This window comes from Oryzias latipes, chromosome 2, assembly GCF_053564925.1.
Source record: "Oryzias latipes strain Hd-rR chromosome 2, Olatipes_Hd-rR_3.1".
In the NCBI taxonomy this organism is placed as follows: Eukaryota; Metazoa; Chordata; class Actinopteri; order Beloniformes; family Adrianichthyidae; genus Oryzias; species Oryzias latipes.
The window spans coordinates 37,571,573-37,591,856 of NC_136238.1; the positions used below are offsets into that span (position 1 = coordinate 37,571,573).

A 20,284-nucleotide genomic window follows, 5' to 3' on the forward strand; every position below is an offset into this window, starting at 1 on the left:
ACAAATATGTATGACAGGAACAATAGTCATAACAAGAATGTCAGGGGATGGTACATGTATTAAAAAAGAAAAATTACAAAAACAGATTGCTGGGCATTGAAAATATTCAAAGACAGACAGTTTTCACAAATACGTATGGCCTTTTTATTTAAGCTATTAGAGACAGTATATAAATAAGATTCTAATTCTTTAATCATTACAGGGGAAAGAAGTTGTGATAAGGAAAACTTTGATTTGTGAATATGAAATTTACCAAATATTATAATTAGATTAATTGCCAATTTTACGTTTGATCTTGTTTTTTTTCGTGAAGGCCAAATATGATATGTTCAAATTTCATCTAATATTGTGAATCTAATTTGGAATTTATAAAACGTGCACAATCTTTCCAAATTTTAATTAGTAGTATTACAGTTCCAAAACAGGTGACTGATTGTTTCAGAATCAGAATCAGAATCAGAATCAGAATAGGTTTTATTGCCAGGTTCAGTAGAGCGCACTTTACAAAACGAGGAATTTGTCTTGGTGTATGGTACAATTAAAATAAGTTAAAAAATTAAATTAACATAACAACACTATATACAGTTGAGTAAGGTGGGAGCACAGGTGGGCTGGGATGGTCTGTAAGTAGCAGCGATAGACCTTTGGTGGTGGTGGTGGTGGTGGTGGGGGGGGGTCAGCTGGGGGGAGTTGGGGTACTGTTCAACAGGCTGACTGCAGTGGGGAAGAAGCTGTTCTTGTGGCGCGAGGCCCTGGTCCTGATGGACCGGAGCCTCTTGCCAGAGGGGAGGGGCCGAAAGAGTTCATGTCCTGGGTGAGAGGGGTCGGCTACAATCCTGGCGGCCCGTCTCCGGGTCCTGGAGATGTGCAGCTCCAAAAGAGACGGGAGGTGGCAGCCGATCACCTTTTCTGCTGAGTGGATGACCCGCTGCAGCTTGGCCTTGTCTCTGGCTGTGGCCGCAGCGAACCAGACTGTGATGGAGGACGTGAGGGTGGATTCAATGATGGCAGTGTAGAAGTCTACCAGCATCTTTTCAGGGAGGTGAAACTTCTTCAGCTGCCTCAGGAAGTACATCCTCTGCTGAGCCTTCTTAGTGATGGAGCTGATGTTCTGCTCCCACTTGAGGTCCTGGCTGATGATGGTTCCCAGGAAGCGGAAGGACTCCACAGAGGTCACCGGGGAGTCACAGAGGATGACAGGGGGGAGGGGGCTGGGGCCTTTCTGAAGTCCACTGTCATCTCCACTGTCTTTAGAGCATTGAGCTACAGGTTGTTGGCGCTGCACTATGACACCAGCCTGGCTATCTCACTCCTGTAGGCCGACTCATCTCCGTCAGAGATGAGGCCGATGAGTGTGGTGTCGTCAGCAAACTTCAGGAGTTTGACAGACAGGTGACCAGCAGTGCAGCTGTTTGTGTACAGGGAGAATAACAGTGGTGAAAGGACACAGCCCTGGGGGGATCCGGTGCTTGTGGTCCGAGTGTCTGAGACGAGCTTCCCCAGTCTCACATACTGCTGTCTGTCCGTCAGGAAGTCTGTGATCCACCTGCAGGTGGAGTCAGGCACATTCAGCTGGGAGAGTTTGTCATGGAGCAGGGATGGAACTATTGTGTTGAACGCGGAGCTGAAGTCTACAAACAGGATCCTGGCGTAGGATCCTGGAGAGTCCAGATGCTGGAGGATGAAGTTGAGGGCCATGTTTACAGCATCGTCTACCGATCTGTTGGCTCTGTAGGCAAATTGCAGGGGGTCCAGGAGGGGGTCTGTAATGTCTTTGAGGTAGGAGAGGATGAGGCGCTCAAAGGACTTCATAACTACAGAGGTCAGGGCAACGGGTCTGTAGTCATTCAGTCCTGTGATTCTGGACTTTTTGGGGACAGGGATGATGACTGAGGATTTGAAGCAGGCTGGCACATGACAGGTCTCCAGTGAGGTGTTGAAGATGTCTGTGAACACTTGAGACAGCTGGTTGGCACAGTGCTTCAGGGTGGAGGGGGAGACAGAGTCCGGGCCCGCAGCTTTGCGGGTGTTCAGCCGTTTAAAAAGTTTGTTTACATCTCCCTCTGTGATGGAGAAGGGGGAGTGGGGGGAGGGGGGGCGCTGAGGTGTGAAGCTGTGTGAATGGGTCGGGAGTGGTTGTGGGGGGAAAGGATGTTGCTGGACAATGGCTGGGGGGGAAGGTGATGGGGCTGCCTGCTGTCTGCTCAAAGCGGCAGTAGAATTTATTCAGGTCATTGGCCAGACGCAGGTCGTTCAGACAATGGGGGGCTCTGGGCTTGTAGTTGGTGATTGTCTTGAGCCCTTTCCAGACAGAAGCAGAGTCGTTGGCTGAGAATTGCTGTTCCATTCTCACACCATGGGCTGATTTAGCATTCCTCACCTCCTTGCTAAATCTGTGTTTGGCCTCTTTGTATTTGTCTCTGTCCCCACTTCTGAATGCAGCCTCTTTCTCTGACCTCAGCTGTCTGAGCTTTGCTGTGAACCAGGGTTTGTCGTTGTTGTAGCTCACCCTGGTGCGTGTTGGAATGACGCTGTCCTCACAGAAGTTGATGTAGGACGTCACAGTGTCTGTGTTCTCATCCAAGCTGTTGGTGGCAGACCTGAAAACGTCCCAGTCTGTGCAGTCCAGACACTCCTGAAGTTCCTTCACAGCTTTGCTGGTCCATTTCTTGCAGGTCCTCACAGCCGGCTTGCAGAGCTTTAATTTCTGCTTGTAGGCTGGAATCAGATGCACCATGATGTGGTCCGACAGGCCCAGAGCAGCACGGGGAACGGCACAATAAGCACCGCTGATGGTGGTGTAGCAGCGGTCTAGTACCTTTCCCTTTCTGGTCGGACATTTAATGAACTTTTTATATTTGGGGAGTTCAGATGATAGGTTGGCTTTATTAAAGTCTCCCAGGACGATGACTAAGGCGTCTGGGTTTGTCCGTTCTACGCTCAGAATCTCCTCAGCCAGCGCTCGCTGAGCGGCGCGCACGTCGCCCTGCGGTGGGATGTAAACGCCGACGAGGAAGAATGAGGAGAACTCACGGGGGGAGTAGAAAGGCTTGCGGTTGATGATGAAGGTCTCTAGGTCCGGAGAACAGAGTTGAGAAACTTCTGAAAACATCGCTGCACCAGCCGCTGTTTATGTAGAAACATATTCCACCTCCTTTCGTTTTGCCGGAAAGCTTCGCGCATCTGTCCGCTTGGTGCAGCTGGAATCCCCGAAGCTCTAGTGCAGCGTCCGGTATGGAGTCGCACAGCCACGTCTCCGTAAAACACAAAACACAGGAAGTGGAAAAGTCTCTGTTTTTGTTGAGCAGCACGCTCAGTTCGTCCATTTTGTTGCAAAGTGAGCGCACGTTGGAGAGGAATATTCCGGGCAGCGCAGTGCGAAATCCGCGCCGGCGGAGACGCACCAGCGCTCCTGAGCGCGTGCCTCTCCTGCGGCGCTTCACCTTCTTACGTGCCTGCTGGGTCAAAATAGCCAGTAAATCCACGGTAGAAGCGAGAAATGTAGGAAAAAGGTCCACGGGGGTTGTAGCTCTGATGTTCATGAGCTCGTCCCTGGAGAAGGAGCCCCCAGAACTGAGGCATAAAACCGAATTAAAACATAAAGTAAAACAAAGTAAAGCGCACCAAAACACCGAGGCAGCCGTCCGTGGCGCCATCTCAGAGAATATTTATGTTTCTTTATAAAAGGTACAGTTGGGGTCAATTGTCTTCTTATATCTAAGCATGTATTGATTAGTGGGATAGATTCTATGTAGGAGTTTGTAGGAGACGTCTCTCATCTTGTTATTAATTAATCATTTCTGATGCAGGGTCCAAACATTTTTCCAGGGCAAGTCAGGAATAAATTTTCTCCAATAAAAAGCAGCAGAGGGAACAGAAATTACATTTTGCTGAAACACATATGATCTTGTTATTTTTTCGAGTACAGTTGAAACAAGATTTTCCAATAGTGGTGTCACTTAGAGATATGAAGGGAATATTTGCATCAAGTACAGTATTTTTAAAGAGTTCACAGATTTCAGTGGTGACAGCATCAAAAACAATGGCATACTCTTTTGGAGGAACAGCAAGGTTGTATTTAAGGTTAAATTCTTCATATCTAAGTAATTGACCATTGTGGTTAAAGAGCTGACCCACCAGTAGGATATTATTGTCAAACCAATTATTGTAAAATAAAGATTTGTTCTTGTGAAATATATATCTGTTATTCCAAATAAAAAAACTTATGAGGGGAAAAATTGTGTTTATAGATAAGTTCCCATGAAAGAAGAGTTTGTCTGTGAAAAGCAGAAAGTTTCACTGGGATTTTGTCGACATTATAATGACAAAGCAGAAGAAAATGGAGACCACCTACTTTAGCAAACATGTGATGAGGGAAAATATTCCAAATGGAGAGTGGATTTTTTAAATATGACTTAATCCAGTTTATTTTAAAAGTATTATTTAAAGTAGTAAAATCAAGAAAATTTAGGCCTCCTTTTTCATAGGAGTTCATTAATACAGATTTTTTTAAATAATGAATACGGTTTTTCAGATGAAGTTTAGCAGCATTTGATCAATAGATTTAAGAGTCTGATTGTCCAGGTGCAGAGACAGAGCAGAGTAAGTTAGTCTAGAAATCCCTTCTGCTTTGGAGAGTCAAATCCTTCCTCTCAGACTCAGGTCTCTCTGAAGCCATTGGTTCAAACGTTTCTTGGCTTTATCAATGAGGGGAGTGAAATTTAATGAGCATCTTTCTAAATTATTTTTGGAAATAATAATGCCTAAATATGTTACATTTTCTTTTACAGGAATTTTGCAGATGGATTCTAAAGCACAATCTTTAACAGGAAGAAGTTCACATTTGTTCAGATTGAGACGTAGACCTGAGACATCAGAGAAAGACGGAATAAGGTTCAGAGCTCAGGAAACTTGACTGCTGTCTCTCAAGAAAAGAGTAGTGTCATCAGCTAACTGACTAATTAAAATTTCTTTATTAAAAACTGAGATGCCTTTTAACTTATGAATAGTAATATAATCAGCAAGAGTTTGAGTAACTAGAAGAAAAAGATGCGGTGAAATAGGACACCCCCATCTGATTCCTCTATTAAGATTGAATCTAGGGGAGGTGTCATGTTTCAGTTTGACAGAACAATTAGCATTATTATACTGAGTTTTAACTGTATTACAGAAGAAAGGGCCAAAACCAAATTTATGAAGACAGCTGAAGATAAAATGATGATTAACAGAGTCAAACGCTTTGTAAAAGTCTAAAAAGAGTATAAAACTGTCATCAGAGATCAGGTGTGAGTAATCTAAAATATCAAGAACCAGACGAATGTTATTGGAGATGTGTCTGTTTTACATGAATCCTGATTGTGTCTCTGCAATAACTGAGTTTAAAACAGATTTAAGTCTTTTTGCAAAGACAGATGCAAGAATCTTGTAGTCTTTATTTAATAGACATATTAATGCCAGTTGTCAATGAGAAGTACATCTTTTTTGGGTTTGGGTATCAGAGTAAGAACACCTTGATTTAATGTTGGAGGAAGGAAGCCTTTTTCTATGCTCTCAATAAATACCTGTGTTAGAAAGGGGGTCATTTTATCACTAAATTGTTTATAAAATTCTCCCGTTAAGCCATCTGATCCAGGAGATTTGTTATTCTTAAGGTGGTTAATAGAGAAAAGTACTTCATTTTCTGAAAGAGGAGAATCACAGAGATCCCGTTCAGAGGCCTGGATTTGTTGTAGATTATAGTTTAAGAAGTGATCAGGATCTTCGCTGGGTTCAGAGGCAGACAGTTTACTGTAGAATAGGCTAACGTAATTTGCAATCATTTTGGGATCAGAGGTAATCTGGCCTTCAATGTTTAATTGCTGTAATGTATTTGTCTTGGCACGACGTTTCTCCAATTGAAAAAAATAAGAGGAATTATTTTCACCCTCTTCTAACCATTTCAGCCTTGATCTTCCAAAGGCTCCTTCAGCTCTGTTCTTATAAATACTGTCTAATTCTTTTTGTAATAATGCCAAATTTATTTTATCATCATCTGATAAATCTGCAGGATTTCTTTTTGAAATTGTCATAATGTCATTGATAATTTGGCTTTCTTTAGCCTTTTTAGTTTTATTTAGTTCTGAACTAAGCTTTCTAAGAAAATTAGTGATTTCAAATTTAAAAAGTTCCCAGTTTTTACCGTAACAATTTTCTTCTTTTGCTAGATTATAACAGTAAGAGACGACTTAAGAAACCTTTTGTTGTACTATGTCTAGCTTAAGCAGTGAGTTATTTAACATCCAGTAAGCTTTCTTATTTTGGGATCTAGTTTCGGATAATTTAATAGAAATGTAAATTGCTTCATGATCTGTTAGTGGAGAAGGAAAAATATGGACTTCAATATCATCTGCATTTAGACAATCAGACACCAGCCAGTAATCGATGCCAGATTGTTTGGATCCATCATTATTATTCCAGGTAAAAACACAATCTGATGGGAATTTTTCTCTCCAGAGACATTTTAAGTTCTATCTCTGCATGAATGAATGTAAGGGACTATCAGAAGAAAGAGCACATGGGGGCCATCTGTCCAGCTGATTATTTAAAGCTATATTAAAATCCCCTCCTATTATAATAATTGCATCAGGAAGTTTGTTTAGACCAAAAATTACATCATTTTCAATCAAAGAAAGGAGCTCAACGTTTTCAAGTTTGGAGTTGTAACCATATATGTTCATAGTAATAAAGATCTTATTTTGAGTGGATATTATCAGAAAAACATAATGACCCTGACTGTCACATTTGCTCAGAAGAATGTCACCCTCAAATTTATTTTTAACTGTGAGAGTTCCAGCTGAATGCTGACTACCATGTGATGGATATGAACTTTCACCCCATTGAGATTTCCAGAAGTTTGTATCATTACTGGTAGAATGTGATTCTTGAAAGAAAAAAAAGTCTGTTTTCAATTGTTTAGCGAATAGAAACAGCGCTTTACGTTTTATGGCATTTATTAATCCCCTGACATTTAAGAACCTAAAGATAAAGACAAGATTTAAAATAAAAAAAGAGAGAAAAATAAATCTAAGTAAATAAGAGTGTTGTTACTTTCAATCTGTGCGCCAAATTTCACGTAGAGTGGGGAAAAAATATTTTAAATAACCTTTACGCCACTTTGAAGACTTAAATTAAAATATACAAAAAAAAGAGCAAATATATCTCACAGTCAGAACTTGTTTCAGCTGCCAACTTATTATTATAACATCTCAATGTAATTAACTGTAAACATGGCTTAAAGAAATAAAGGGCAGAACACGTGAGATCAGAACAGAATGAGTGTTTTCCTCAAGGCTTTAACAGCAGAAGCTGCTCAGGATGCAGTCATTTCTGAGGGTCTGAGTTCTCAGGAAGACCCACTTCTTTACCGTTAATATAAGCTCGGGCGATTTTCCCTTCTTTTCTTGCTGCTTGTATTAAGGGCCAAAGCGCTGCTCTGGTGTCCCGGTCCGCTGGGCACAGGTCCTCCGTGAAGCGGAGATGACGCTCCTTCAGGATGGGATTGTTTTCTGCGGCTTTCCACTCGGCATCTCTGTAGGTTCTGGATGAAAACTGGAGAATGATCCCTCTGGGCTTCCTCTCGTTTTCTTTCAGCTTTCCCAAACGGTGCACAGTGTCGATCACATCTGGAAGCTTCTGTTTTCCCTCCGGGAAAATCATTTGACAAATGTTGATGGTTTCTCTTCTCACATCTTCTCTGGACACTGTTCCCGGTACTCCATATAATTTTAAATTCCAGCGTCTTGAGTAGCGTTCAGACTCCAGGAGTCTTTCCTGCAGCCGCAGAACAGTAGCTTCATCTCTGTTTGTTTTCTTTTCAACTATGTCCATTCTTGTCTTTACATCTTTTATTTCTTCAAAAGCAAAGTCAACGGATTTTTTTAGGCCCTCAATTTTGAGCGAATTGTCATTGATTAATTTCTCCATGGCGTCAAAGCGGATGTTAATCAGGCTTGAAAGAACATCAATAACATCGTTGTTACTGTTAGAATAGATTTATACATAAGTTATCTCATATTTACTCTGTACTTTCTAGTTGTAAAAGTGTATTACCTTTCTGAGGAAAACAGCCCTGAGGAAACGGGACAAATCCTTTGTCTGCATTGATCTGGGAACCAGGAGTCCCCTTCTAACCTTTGACCTACCAGGATGACCCTGAGGTCAGGAGAGCTGACCATTTATCTGCAGAAGTCGCCCTGATCTCCTGGGGTTAACTAAGGAATTTCCTGAGAATGGACGTTTCTTTGTGTTCTCATCATTATGAGCTGTGTGTGTATGTGTGTTTACAACCACCTCCTTGTATGCTGTATGTTAAGTAACGCCCAGATTGTAATAAAAGAGAGGAGGCAGACCTTTGTAAACTCAGAGCACACGGAGAATGGCTTGAGTACGTTCCTGTCTGCTCTCCTCGAGAAAAGATAAAATGAGTCTGTGTCCTTTCTTCCAGCTCAAATATAGTTGAGAAGTGTTGGTTTAGTTTTAGATCCAACAGTTACCAGCGCTGCTGCTTCTTCCCTCACCTTGCGGTGTTGCCAGTAATGCTTTTTTGAAAGCTGGTTCTTTACATGGGGTCCCTTCAGCTGAAATAGGCAGGGGTGGAAAATCTTCTTCATCTGGGATGATCATGTCTTGTTCAGGATTTGTCTTCAGAGTATAGTCGTGTCCTGCACCACTAACGGCACCGCTGCTGTTAGTGTTAGCCATGGCTTTGCTCTCCTTAGAGCAGGGGTCGGGAACCTTTTTGGCCAAGAGAGCCATTAACGCCACATATTTTTAAATGTAATTTCGAAAGAGCCATACAATAATGTAGCGTCCCTTACCCACACTGAGGCACGGAGACTTAACCTCTTTTAAGGTTCTTTATTCTGGTTACTGCAGACCCCTAACAAACGCCGTACAATTAATTCAGCAACTCCTCTCGCCCGCCGAGACGAGACGAGAGCGCTTCTCTCAACTTTTTATTCCCCTGCTCCCGCTCCAGCCCTCCCATTTCCCTTATTCGGCCCATAGCTGAACCCCATTGGTCCAAACTCCCTAACAACAGGCTGAGTGACAGAACTGAGGGCCAATCAGATCACTGCTGGATCGATGCGTTCCATGAACTCCAGAACTTTTAACGCGGCCCAACAGCCAAGTTAAACTCAGTCCGCGACAATATTTTTAAAACTAAAAATACAAATGAATGTGTGCATTTGATGTAATTTTAACACTTTTAAAGTACAATAAGTCTGTGGATCCTTTTTAATAACATCGTTATGCTGTTGCTGATAAATGATTCGTGGTAGTTTTGCTGATGGTCTAGTCCGGTTGATGCGTGGTGAGTTTCTGCTTCATGCAGGCGTTGAGACTTTAACGTGATCGTAGGTCTGAATGTTCTTTAGATGTGAGACAGACTGATCACATGCAGACGTGGAGCCAAACACACACTCACGCTGCAGTGAGTGACGGGCAGCGGGTTTATGTTTTTACCATCCCTGCGCGATTCACCTGCCCCCCCCCCTTCTTCCTCACACATCCTGTCCCCTCAACTGCGCGCTCTTCCTCAGAGACGGGAGCGCGCCGTTTTAGGCACGGCAATTCACAGGTTTCCGGCTGGTACAAACTCTGTGAAATAATAGATGATAGTAAACTGATAGTTTTCTCTCCAAGCACTGCTACTACTGCGCGCCTCTGGCATCGCATCGCGCCCGAGAAGGACTGGTCTAATGAAAAATAAAGTATAATTAAAGATTTGTCTGCGAGCCACATGTGACCATCAAAAGAGCCATATATGGCTCGCGAGCCATAGGTTCCCGACCCCTGCCTTAGAGGCTCTTTTCCGTTCTCGAGATGGCATTGGACAGTAAAATTGTTTCCTTTTTGGTTATGACAGCAAGAAATGTGCAAGTAGTGTTTAATTAGTAGCTTTCCGCAGTATTTTTCAAAGTTAGGCGCAACAGGTTGAAAAGTAGCGTCTGCTCAAGCCGCCATCTTGGTCAGCTCCCAACGAAAAAGTTTTTTTTTTTCTTTTACTTCCTAGTCAGTCTCTTATTTTTTTTCTTTTCTTTTTTTTGTTTTTTTTATTGAACAATTGCAACATACAGAACCACAAAATGAAAAATTAACAACAATTACACTTCTGAATACAGACTAAACGTGTTACATTCTTAGAAAGATTCTAAATATTAGCAACACATACAAAAAATAAAAAAATAAAAAATAAAAATAAATATAGAAAAAAAAATAGATAAAATAAAAAGAGAAAATGCGAGAGTAAACTTATGTTATCATTCCAAAAGATTTACAAATGTTAATTGTTTTGTGAGCTTTTGTATTTTTTGAAGCTGAAATCAAGTTTAAATATTGCTGCAGTTCCAGTTTGAACACAAGGAAATCAGGTTTTTTATTAGAAAATTTGCTTTTGTGAATGTGAAATTTAGCCATAAATAATAACATGTTTATGCAAAAGAAAGTATCTCCATCTTTGACATCAAAGCTATGAAAACCAAATAGTATGTTTTTATAATAAAGTTGTAAATCAGCAAAAATAGAGTCGGAGATAAATTTGTTAAAGTTTTTCCAAAATTTGTATGTGAATTCACAAGACCAGAATAAATGGGCACAGGTTTCAGGTTGTTTCTGGCAGAAATTACAGTTAGTGTTCATGTCAGCTTTAAATTTAGTTAAACAATGTTTTGCTGGATAAAATCTGTGTAGAAGTTTAAAAGAGATTTCTTTGACTTTATTTGTTAAGAAGTATTTTTGTGGTAAAGACCAGACTTTTTTCCATTCAATGTTAGAAGTGAAATTAGCCCAATAAGAGGTAGCCGATGGAACAGAAACTAAATTATCTTGGAACAAAGCTCTGATTTTTGAGTTCAACTGTTTAGCGGAAGTGAAGCAGAAACTTCCCAGAGGGGATTTGAGCACATCAGGAGGATGAAGAGTCAGAGGATGAGCGCTGTAGAAACCCCAACGAAAAAGTTTTTTTTTTCTTTAATAAACCTTATTGCACATTATGTCATTTTACAAAGATGTATTTTTAGGTATGCAATAAAAACACAACTTCAAATATCAAATACACAACTGTAACAAACAGAAGAACAAGAATAGAAATAGAAATAAGCCAGGGGGTTAAACTCTACGAGAAAATACTGAAACTATCACATACAGACAATGTTCTGATTGCTTTTTGCTTCTCTGAATTTCGAATACTGTTGATATATTGACTTAAATCAGAAAGGAATACAGTGAAACAAGGTTTTCTACCAGAAAATTTACATTTATGAACATGGAATTTAGCCAAAATTAGTAAAAGATTTAAAAGAAAAGCAGAGTCCTTTTGCATATTTTTTGATATTAGACCCAACAAAACATCTTTCCAAGATAAGACAAAACAAGAATCAATTTTATCATTAATAAAATCACATATCTTCTGCCAAAACACCTTAACTTTGGGACAATGCCAAAAAAGATGGATAACTGTTTCAGGGGAATTACAACCAAAACTACAGAGTGTGTCAATGTTTAATTTAAATCTGTTCTGAATAAACATTTTAGCTGGATAAATTCTATGGATAATCTTAAAAGAAACTTCTTTAACCTTATTAGTGATTAAAAATTAATTGGGTATTTGCCAAACCTCCTTCCATGCGATGTCTTCAACAAACATGTTCCAATAAGACATGCTACGAGGTAGTGAAACAATTTTCGTTTGAAATAATGCTCGTATTGCTTTGTTGTTTTTCCTGGGATAACCGGTCAGACATATTTTCTCCACAGGAGTATTAATGGGAGAGAGTAGAAAAGGCTCCTCAATATTAACTCTGTGTTGGAATTTAAACAGCATGCAGACACCAGAGGGAATAGCTCCAAACACTCTAGCATATTCTAAAGGGGGAACAGGGAAGTTAAATTTAGAGAGAAACTCCTCATAAGTTAAAAGTAAGCCCTGGTTGTTAAGTAATTGGTACACAAAAATAATCTTATTTCGAAACCAATGTTCTATGAAGAGTGATTTACGCTTATATAAAATGTCTCTGTTATTCCAGATAGAATATTTGTGAGGTGAAAAGTTGTGTTTGTATACAAGGAACCATGAAAGGAAGGCTTGGCGGTAAAATGCAGATAATTTTAGTGGGATTTTACATACATCATAATTACACATGAGAAAGAAATCAACACCACCAATTTTAGATAAAATATGAAGAGGTATAGTGTTCCAAATGGAGCTGGGATTTCTAAAAAGTTGTTTTAGCCAATTAATTTTAAATGTGTTATTTAAGGTAGAAAAATAGAGAAAATTGAGGCCACCTTTGTCATAGGAGTTCATGAGAACATTTTTCTTCTGTTTTTCTGGATGAAATTAAAAAGCATTTTGTCGATTTCTTTGATAATTTTAACATCAACATGTAAAGCCAAAGCTGCGTATGTTAAGCGGGAAATACCTTCTGCTTTGCTGAGTAAAATCCTTCCTCTCAAAGATAAATCTCTGGAGAGCCACTGATTCAATTTCCTTTGAGTTTTTTCGATTATTGGGATAAAATTTAGGGAGCTTCTTGCATGTTGGTCTTTTGTTATTAAAATACCTAAATATTTCACTTCAGATTTAACTGGAAGATTATACAAAGTGGTAGCAGCACATTCTGTGATTGCCATTAATTCGCATTTATTCACATTCAGACAAAGACCGGACGCCTTTGAAAATGTCCCAATAACGTCAAAAGCAACAGGAATTTGCTTTTCCTTTTTTTTATAAAAAGTGTAGTGTCATCTGCAAGTTGAGTAATAATTAGTTCTTTGTCAATGAGATTGATGCCTTCTACTGCACTGGATTTAATGTGATCTGTTAACAGTTGAGAAACTAAAAGGAAAAGATACGGAGAAACAGGACAACCTTGCCTAATTCCTTTCTCTAGATTAAATCTGGGAGAGGTGCCACCCGCTAATTTAATAGAGCTGTTACAGTTTTTGTATAATGTCACAATAGCTGAATAAAAGTATTCTCCAAAACCAAATTTTTGAAGACAATGAAAAATGAATTTATGTTCTATGGTATCTAATGCTTTGTAAAAATCCAAAAATAAAATAAAACCATTACCATTTATAATGTCTGGATGATTAAAAATGTCCAAAACTAGCCTGATACTATTCATTATATATCTTCCTGACATAAAGCCTTGTAGTCAAATCTTAACATTGATGAGACACAGTGTAATGACGTCACAGCAGCTCTCAAAAAGTTTCCTCGATACATTTTTTTCTATTTTTCTTTTCTTTTCTTTATTATCTCCTGAATCAAATCTGTTTAAAAACATTGGAAGCTTTTTGGACCATATTGAGGTTCAGTTAAGCAGTTTTTTTTTTTTTTAAATAACTTTATTGAACAAATGCAAGTATACAACATGAAGAACAATCAATGCAGTATACAACATACAATCAATATACAACACAAACAATGTTAAACAGCCAGGGGAGTCGATTCAGTAAATATTTGGAGAGAGTTACAAATTTCAATAGTTCTGAGAGCTTTTTTGTTGGAGGAAAAGGATATTGATTTTATGTAAAAAGTTACATCTTTTTTTTTTTTTTTTTTTTTTTTTTTTTTTTTTTTAACTTGTCCTGTCCAACAGCTAGGCAAACAGATGAGAGCTGAGGGCCTCTTGTGTTGGACATATTTTATTTTAACAAGAGGGGTTATTAATCTTCAGACAAACCAAAGGTATGTCTGAATAAACCCCTTTTGTAATTGAGGCCAAAATTTATTAATTTCAATCATGTTTGAAAATCTTTGGTGTTGGACGGGACGGAAAAGGAAAGAGGGGAAGAAGAGAGAGGGACGTTAGAGAGAGGGGGGGGTAGGAGGGTGATAATAGGAGGGGAAGGGGGGTAAGACCATGAAGCAGCATAGAGCAGACAGGTTTACTGGTTGTTTATCGTTACGGTACGGTTCAAATGTAGTACAAAAAGGGCGGGGCCTGTTCACACACACTCAAATATTATCAACACACCTGCTAGCCGCAAAAATGTCCACATGTCAACATGCACACAAAACAGATAGTGTTCACGAACGCATACCTATGCCTTTAAACCAACTAGTGTGAAATCTTTCATTCATTCAATCATGCAAACTATTAGTGCAAAGGTGAGCTAACACCTGTGCTCAGGTGAGTGTTTATGTTCTTCTAAAATGGATGGTGGAATGTGAAAAGGAGGAGGAGGAGCGCCCAGCCACCCCCACACCCATACCCCCGCCGCAGCAGCAGCGGCAGCCGGAGCCCCCCCAACGCCACACGGGAACAGGCAGGGAACAACCGCCCCCCGGGCGACCAAGACCGCCACCCAGGCCAGGGCCAGCAGGACCGCCGCGAGGCCCCCAGAGCCAGAGAGCAGGGAGGCGCAGAGGGAAAGAGAGCGCCGCCCCAGCCCAGCCAGGAAAGCAGCCCCCCGCCGCGCCGGAAGAGCCCAACGCAGGGCCCCACCGGAGAGGGACGCCCACAGCCCCAGACGAGCACCCCACCACCACCCAGGAGTTCCGGGCATCCCCCCGCCCCGACCCCAGGTACGAGCCAGGACCCCCCAAGGGAGACCCGCTCCGCACTCCAGGCAGCCACCCACCCGGCCCACGGTTGGTCCAGGTAGGAGCAAGGCAGGGGCCCGCCGCCCCCGCCCAGGAGGGGGGAACCCCGGGGAAAAAAAGGGCGGCCCACAAGGGATGTTATAAATATGGCCCGACCAGGCTCGGCCATGTTGGAAGTTTGGCGGGGCCCAGCGCCCAGGGGCAAGGACCAGGACCCACCCCCCAGGGACACGAACACCCCCGGCTCAGGTGTAATATGAACCCCCCCACCGTGCGGAGAGAGCACCGCCGGGCCCAGGGAGCCGGCACCCAAGGGACACGGCCGCCATCGCCAAGGGGCCCGCACCCCCCACCAGGGAAGGGGTAGGGGACAGATGGACCCAGGTCCCACCTTCCTTGTAAAATGTGTGTGCGTGTATGGGTGTTTGAGAGGGTGAAAAAAAAAGTTACATCTTTAATGAATTGTCGGAAGTATGGTGTTTTATTAGTAAATTTACATTTATGTATGTAGAATTTTGCCAGAAGAATTAATAAATTTATTATAAAAAATACCTTTTGTTTTTTGGGGGTCCTGAAAAAACAAAGTAATACATTTTTCCATTTCAGGGAGAAATCTTTGAAGACATGAATAATGATGAATCTACTGAACTCCTTCCAAAATCTCTGTGTGGACAAACAGTGCCAGAAAAGATGAGTTACTGTTTCTGGGTGATCTCCACAGAAACTACAATCAGTATTAATATCTTTTTTAAATTTTATCATATAATGTTTGGCAGGGTAAATTTTATGGAGAATTTTAAAGGATACTTCTTTTACCTTATTTATTATTAAATACTTATGAGGGATCGTCCAGACTGCTTTCCAGTTGATATCTGGAACAAATTGATTCCAATAATTTAAAATATACGGGGGAGAGGTATAAATCTTTTGAAATAATCTGCGTATTTTTATATTAGTAGTACGCCCATAAGAGAAGCATATTTTTCCTACCGGTGACTCATCCGCGTTGGATATTGTATTTTGATTAGGTATCAAATTATATTAAATAACATTACTATTCCTGAGGGGATAGCCTTCTGCACCATTGAAAACTCTTGTAAAGTAATAGGTAAATTATACTTTGATAGGAATTCGTTATAGTTTAACAGCTGCCCCTCCTTATTAAATAGTTGAGCCACCAGAAGGATCCCATTCTGGATCCAGGTCTCTAAATAGAGCGATGTATTTTTGTATAAAATATCTCTGTTGTTCCAGATGATGTACTTGTGTGGAGAAAAATTATGTTTGTAAATAAGGTTCCATGCTAAGAGAACCTGCTTATGGAAGGATGAGAGTTTTGTGTGGAGTTTCTCAACATTATAGTGACAATTTAAAATAAATTTAAAGCCTCCAAAACGGGAGAAAATCTGAAATGGTATGATGTTCCAGATAGAGGTGGGGTTCTTCAAAAAATTTTTGGCCCAATTAATTTTAAAAGTATTATTGAGAGAGTTAAAGTCTAGAAAGTTAAGTCCACCTGCTTCATAGTCATTCATAAAGACAGATTTTCTTATGTAATGTGTTCGATTTTTCCAGATAAAATTAAGAAGTGTGCGATCAATTTCTTTACAGATGTTGTTGTCAAGGTGTAAGCAGATGGCAACATAAGTTAGACGGGAGATTCCTTCTGCTTTGGTTAGCAGTACTCTACCTCTTAAGGATAAGTCCCTTTGTAGCCATTGATTAAGCTTCTTTTTGGTTTTCTGTATGATTGGAGTAAAGTTAGATGAACATCTTTGTTTTTGATTTTTATTAATTAGAATACCCAAGTACTTAATTTCTTGTTTAACAGGGATCGAGCAGATAACATCAACTGAGCAGTCTTTAATAGCTAGTAATTCACATTTGTTTAAGTTTAATGTTAAACCAGAAGTTTGAGAAAAAATATTAATTACGTCTAAGATTAGAGGAATCTGGCTTGAGTTTTTTAAAAAGAGTGTAGTGTCATCAGCCAATTGGCTAATGATAAGCTCTTTGCCAGCTATGGTAATGCCCTGCACATTACTAGAACAAATGTGGTTTGTTAGGATTTGAGTGCAGAGAAGAAACAGATATGGTGAGATCGGGCAACCTTGGCGAATGCCTCGTTTTAGGTCAAATCTAGGGGTGGAGCCATGTCTCATTTTTATAGAGCTGTTACCATTCGAATATAAAGTTCTAACAGCATTACAGAAAAAATCACCAAAGCCGAATAATTTTAATGAGTTGAAAATAAATTGGAGTTCGATTGTGTCGAATGCTTTATAAAAGTCTAGGAAAAGAATAAAGCTGTCATCAGGCACCAAATCAGAGTAATCAAGTAGATCTAGGACCAATCTGATATTATTAGAGATATGCCTATTTTTCATGAAACCTGACTGCGTTACATCGATGATTAACTGTAAAACTTTTTTGATTCTATTAGCAAATATTAAAGCCATTATTTTATAATCACAATTAAGCAAGCAGATGGGTCTCCAGTTTTCAATTAAGAGTATGTCTTTATTTGGTTTTGGAATGAGAGTTATTAGACCTTGAGAAAGTGTCGGAGGGAGAGCATTTTTTTCTATACTTTCTAGAAAAGTTTGTTGTAGGAACGGAGCTAAATTATTAGAGAATGCCTGGTAAAATTCTGCAGATAAACCATCTGTGCCGGGAGATTTGTTGGACTTCAGCGCGAGAATGGAATTAAGTACTTCCTCCAGAGTTAGAGGGCTGTCGCACTGACTCCTGTCCTCCTCGACAATAGTTCGGAGGTTTTGAATATTGTTAAAAAATAAGGAGGAAATGTCCTCATTGTATCTTGAGCTGTATAGATTAGAATAGAAATTAGCACAAAATTTTGAAAGATGTATCGGATTGTTGGAAATAGTGCCATTGATACTTAAGCGGTTAATAAAGTTGTTTGTTGATCTGTTTTTTTCCAGTCTAAAGAAGTAGGCAGAGTTTTGCTCTCCCTCCTCCAGCCATTTTTTCCTGGATCTAACAAAGGCACCTTCAGCTTTGTGTTGATATATTTGGTCTAATTTGTTTTGAAGGTCAATTAAAGTTAATTTATCCTCCTCCTCAACCTCTTCTGGTCTTTTTTGATAATAAGACATAATTTTGCTTACCACTTCTTCCTCTTCAGCTTTTCTTAATTTGGCATTTTGACTTCCATATTTTCTTAAGAATTTACAAGTTTCAAATTTAAAAAGTTCCCAATTGGTGCAAAAACATTTTTCTTTATTGGCCTTATTCCAATAAAAATTAATAAATTTTGTAATTTCAATTTTGACTGCTTCATGCCTCAGTAAAGAATTATTTAGCTTCCAGTAATTGAATTTCCGAGTAGTACTGTCAGGAGTAATAATTTGGATATTAATATAAATAGCTCTATTAAATATTCACAGTGATGTTATCTTTATTTATACAGCTTGAAACAAGCCAGAAATCAATGCGAGATTGTTTGGAAGCGGTTTTATTACTCCAGGTGAAACGTTTGTCATTGGGAAATTTCTCTCTCCAAACATCCACAATATCGAACTTATTCATAAATCTTTTGAGATTGGTGCTATATGAAGTTTCCCGTCTTGGAGGCCATCTATCAAGTGTATTATTGATAGCAATATTAAAGTCCCCCCCAACAAAAAGTATGGAGTCTGGGTATCTGGATAACCATAAGCTTATTTTTTCTTCTAAGGAGTCCAGTAGTTTGTCGTTGTCACTTTTATTGTTGTAACCATATATATTAACAATGACAAAATTGTAAATATCATTTTTAACTGCCATACAGATGTAGTGGCCAAGAGTGTCACAATCAGAGTCTAATATATAACCAGAAAAGTTGTTCTTAAGTGTGGTGACACCAGATGAACGTTCAGAACCATGAGATAACCAAATATCGTTGCCCCATTGTGATTTCCAAAAATTTGCATCAGTAGATGTGGAATGACTCTCTTGCAAAAAACAGAAATTTGTTTTAAATTGTTTAAGAAATAAAAATAGAGCTTTGCGCTTGCATGTTTGCCTTAGTCCCCTGGCATTGAGAGAAACGAGTGAAAAAGACACGTTTAATGAACTGATCTAACAAAGAAAGAATAGATTTACAGAAGAGAAGGGGACCGAGCACTGCACGATTCTTACAAAAATAATTTAATAATCCTGACTAACTAAATAAAGATAGAATAACATCCAACCCGTTTTGGTTTAGAAAAAAAAAAAAAAATCAAAAAAAAGTGCAGCCAAAATAAGAAGAGGGCTATAATTTTTTCCTTTTTTTTTTTCTTCTTTCCTTTCTTTCCTTCTTCCTCTCTTCTTCTAAGAAATTAAGGTTTAAAATAAGGTTATGGCCCTATTCAGAAAATGATGTATGGACAGTAAACATCAACCAATTTGTAATTAAGAAATGGTGTTAATAGTTTCACCGAAGCAGTCAGCTTTTAAATGTAGGATGAGCGTTTCTGTGAAGGAGGGAGCACTTCTGTTCCATTGATGAAGCCACGGGCTCCAACGAAGTATGCCGACTTCCCCTCCTTGCGTGCTTTGTCTATTAATGGCCACAATTTGGCACGACGACTTCTGTCTTCCTGGGATAAATCTTCAGCGAATTTCAAGTGATTCTCTCGCAGGTAAGAGGATGTTTTGGCTGTTTTCCAGACAGCATCCCTGGAGACACGTGAGGTGAATTGTATGATGATGCCTCTCGGATTGGCATTGCCTTGCTTCCTGGGTCCCAGTCGATGCACGGTGTTGATGACGTCAGGTAGCTTCTGTTTCTGTTCAGGTAAAACCGATTGGCAAATTTCTATCACCTTTCTTCGTGTGTCTTCTTTCTCAGTTTCCATGGCACCGTGTAGTTTGAGGTTCCATCTTCTGGAGTATCTTTCCAGATTAGACAGTCTCAGCTGGTGGTTATCCAGTTGGTCTTCGCCTCTTTTTACTTTTCTTTCAAGGTCATTCACTTTTTCCTTTACATCTTTCATTTCAGCATGCATAAAGTCAATCGATTTTTTGAGACCTTCATTCTTCAGAGCATTCTCTTTCACCATGATTTCCAGACTGTCCGATCTTCTGTTTATCAATGCTGAAAGATGGGATATGATCTCGTTTGAAGTGGGTGGATCGTTGCTGCCGGAGTCGTACATCACTTTTTTTTATGCTGGAGATTTGAGAGGTGTAGCAGGGAGGGATGGAAAGTCATCCATATCTTCAACATTTGGAGCAACTGATGACTGGGATGAGGCGTAGTTGTGGCAGTTGTCCGCAAGTATGTTGCCTGAGGTAGCGATAGCTTCAACAGCCTCTCCAGATGCTAGCTTGGATTTTGATATATCTAAACCTCTCTTTGCACCTTTTGAAGTCGGCATTCTGCTTCTTATCTCTTAGAGGTCAATGTATTCTTGTTTATAAAGAGATTTGTTGGTGTTTTAAAGAATAAAGTCAGGGTATTACCGTATTTCAATAACTTTTTGTGCAGAACTCGGTAAAGAGCGTCTACTCACTCCGCCATCTTGGTCGCCCCCCGATGTCTCCTGTAGTGATATAACTCATTGTTCCCATCTACCTACCTGGTAGATTAGGATTCACATTTCCCTTATACTGCCCCCTGAAGCTATGGAGTTGATCCTACCTGGAACAATCCTCCAAATCAATGTTCAGGAGCAAAAATAAAGGCAGGATAGCCAAATCTTA

The 20,284-nt window shown here is 39.9% G+C and overlaps 1 protein-coding gene across 1 annotated transcript in view; it reads right to left on the bottom strand.

The window, feature by feature from the left end:
• The window catches only part of LOC144986976 (uncharacterized), a 117,209-nt gene that overhangs the window by 79,365 nt on the left and 17,560 nt on the right, over positions 1 to 20,284 (bottom strand). The window lies entirely within an intron of this gene.